Below are 3,432 nucleotides of genomic sequence, written 5' to 3'. Positions count from 1 at the left end.
ATGTGGCGCTGTAATTCTGCCACAGAGATACACTAAAAACGGAGAAGAAGACTTGGACTATGCGCATAAACCTTGCGCGCGGTATACAAACGAACATGGAACAATACATTTATTAATCTGTGTTAATGTTAGTTAATAATTAATTCATAGGCAGGATGCTGTAGATGTTTTCCACTAAGGATGGGAGCATGACATTTTCACAGTGTGAATCTAATTGAATTACATTCCAATTATTCTTCTTATCTGCACATGACATTACATATAGTCCTTGATATGTTAATTCCATGCATACACACTGTTCAAATTTTTCAAATGTGTAAACAGGACGTTGTTGGCCCTGGTTATCTTCCTCAAGCTGTGATGACGTCTATCAGATGCCAACAAAATGAGGAAGAGAGAGAGAGAGCATATGGGAGAGCGAGGCACCAAAAAGTTCCATTGGTTTTGAGTAGATCATTGGGGCTCTTTATTTTTGCAACATCAAAGGGCTTGTGTCTGCTTTGATGTGGCAGCATGCTGTTTAAGGTACAGAGTGAATGGAAAGATGTCAAGCTGCAAGGTGCCTCTGTAGTTTGCGAGGAGGGCTCTGCAGAGCAGCAGATGAAAGGACCAAACAGGGTTTGATAATGAATGTCCAACAAGTAGCCCATCTCAGGCAGTGCTCACGCAGCGGGAGCCAGAGCTAACCTTCAACGACGCACACAACGCCCCGCACTCCTCCTCTAACTATATCGCTCACTCCCTCGCTCTCTTTTTAGCCGTCCGCTGAAAACTGCCGAGAAGTGAGCTTTAATCTTCTCGTCAATTAAAACTCAATACAAAAGCAACCACACAAACACACAAATAAAGGCGCGTGCCTGCGACTGCGCTGGCACTTCTTCTGTTCCATTCTCACTCTCTGAAAGACATTTGACCTCTTTCTTTTTGACAGAGCATGTCTCTCTAAGCTCCGCACTAATTGGCTTCCAATTTCACCAAGACTCGACTCAATTAGGACATCGCTTACCAGCTTGCCTCCCCGGTCTGTTTGAAGCCATTGTCCACCGCTGTGCTGGCAGAGTTTTACATCAGACTCTCAAACACCTAGCTATTTCTTTTATGTGCTATTTCAGAAAAAGAGTGCGAACTGACAATGTCCTGCAACGCATGTGTGATGAAGTGTTGTTAGGCTGAACGCAACTGAAGTCTGATCAAACGGAAGAACAAACTTGTTCAAATGAGACTATCTATCTTAATTGATGGTTTTTATAGAACTAGATGCTATATAAATTGTGTTGTCATGAAGGTGTGCTGGGCAGAAATACAAATTTATGTCTGTTACATAGTTTTCATTTGATGTGAGAGATGTGAAGCAGACCTCTTCTTTAATAATGTAAACACAGTCCAACACTTTGAGTGCAGACCAGGCTCTAACTTTAAAGATGATTTATATAGAAAGTATGTGGGCTATTTTAGACTTGTGAAAAGTGGATAGCCTATTCATTTCATGTTCTCTCGGGTAAATGTGGTATGAACCACATGTATCGTCCACAAATGTTAGCCTATCACATGGTCACCCCATCATGCTGAGGGGACAGTGAAAATCCTGCATCTCTTCATGTCCTCCAATATTTACAATGACAAGAAATGACAAAAACATTTATGCTAAGGGAGTTTAATTCACGGTACTTCTCTGATTAGGATATTAGCATTTCTGTCAGAACTCTGCTCTCTGTACCCCAACAGTCTTTGTGGAAAATCAACATGACAACCCACACCTCACTGTTCGTTATTACATCTGTCATTCTCGGACTCGTCAGAGCTGTATATTCTACACCAGATGACAAACTAATAATGGCACATGAGGAAATATGAGATAAAGCAATCATGACAAAACAACAGGCAATAAAGGAACAAAACAACTCTATTTCTCATGTTTTTATTATGTAGATCAAAGACAGACTGGAGAAGCCACATATCTCTGGCACACATACACACACACTTTAGGTATAAAGAACGTTTTTGCATTGCTTACAACTGTTTGAGTATTATGCCAATAAGCCTGGTTTGACCAGGGCGTCTAATTTAATTTTCTTGGCTAAAATCCTTAATATTTTTTTTTTTTTTTTGATGAGAGTTTGGCGTGTGTAACAGTGCAACTTCTAAAAAATCTGAGATAAAAGAAACTAGAGTAAGAAAGCTGTAGTACACTGAAGGTAATCTGTTTACAATGTCTGCCTGGCCCTGCACACTACTTCTCTGTTCCTCGGCTGAGTCACTGGCTAATTGTGTTGTCACTGTCAGCACATGTCAGCTGGCCACTGCATGACTGTCCTTCTGTGTCCAATGCAATGCCAGAAATGCACCACATTCAGCATGATAGACAAGATCATTGAGAGATACTAAAGAGAGTGAGTCCGTTAGCTAATTTGGTTGTCTCTCCTCAGTAGAAGTAAATGGCCATTACTGTTGTGCAGAATTGTTTATTATGGTCTCCATTCCATGGCCTTTTGGTCAAAAAGGCTCCGTCTTTTACACTGTGGATGACAGAGCTACAGAGGGATGGAGACATCATGCTGATCAGCTCTGGTCTCATCAAAGCCAGACAGCCCCCAAACAGGATCAACACCAAACCCTCACAGCACCTTCCACTGCCCAGACCGCCATAAATGTCATATATTTCTCAGCTGACTGCTGGTTCTCATCATCAGAAGATATCATAATATATTGCTTTACTTGAGCAATTAATACTCCAGAACTGACAATTTAGAATTGCAGACTAAAATAAATAAACGCAATAAACTGCTCAGTATTTACTTGTGGTACGAGTCTGTTCTATAGGCCTACAGAACAGAATCATTTCCTTGAGTGGTTTATAAGCAGTTAAGGGCCATTAAGCAATCAAAAATTATTTAAATAATTTGCTTTTAATTTTAAGTTGTCTGAAAATGTTTCTTAAACACTGTTGAGAAATTATAGAAAATGTGCACAGATAGTAGTATTTAAAAAAAACAAAACTAAAATAAATAATAAATAAATAAAAATACAGGCTGAACACAAGACTATTAACATAAAACTATTGACTATAAATATAAAATATTTATTAAAGCTCACTGCATTTTTTCTCATGAGTTAATTTAATACTTACATTTTTAATTTACATTTTTAATTAATTTAATTCAATACTTATTGTAATTCATGGGATTATTATACAATAATTACAAGAGTTACATTCCAGACATCATCTCTATCCATTAAAACCTATAGATTAATTAAGCGAAATCATTCAATTTGAATTCCTAAAGTTGCTATTATGACATATCTTCCATTAAAATACGGGAAATTAAATATTTACATATTCATATATCTGTACATAAGTCATAGAATAATTTACCTTTCAAATAAATCTGTTTTACTGGGATTCAGCCTTGTCTGTCATTGGATATTCAATTG

This window comes from Sinocyclocheilus anshuiensis, unplaced genomic scaffold, assembly GCF_001515605.1.
Source record: "Sinocyclocheilus anshuiensis isolate Anshui unplaced genomic scaffold, SAMN03320099.WGS_v1.1 scaffold944, whole genome shotgun sequence".
In the NCBI taxonomy this organism is placed as follows: domain Eukaryota; kingdom Metazoa; phylum Chordata; class Actinopteri; order Cypriniformes; family Cyprinidae; genus Sinocyclocheilus; species Sinocyclocheilus anshuiensis.
Note: the sequence above shows the minus strand (reverse complement) of the source record.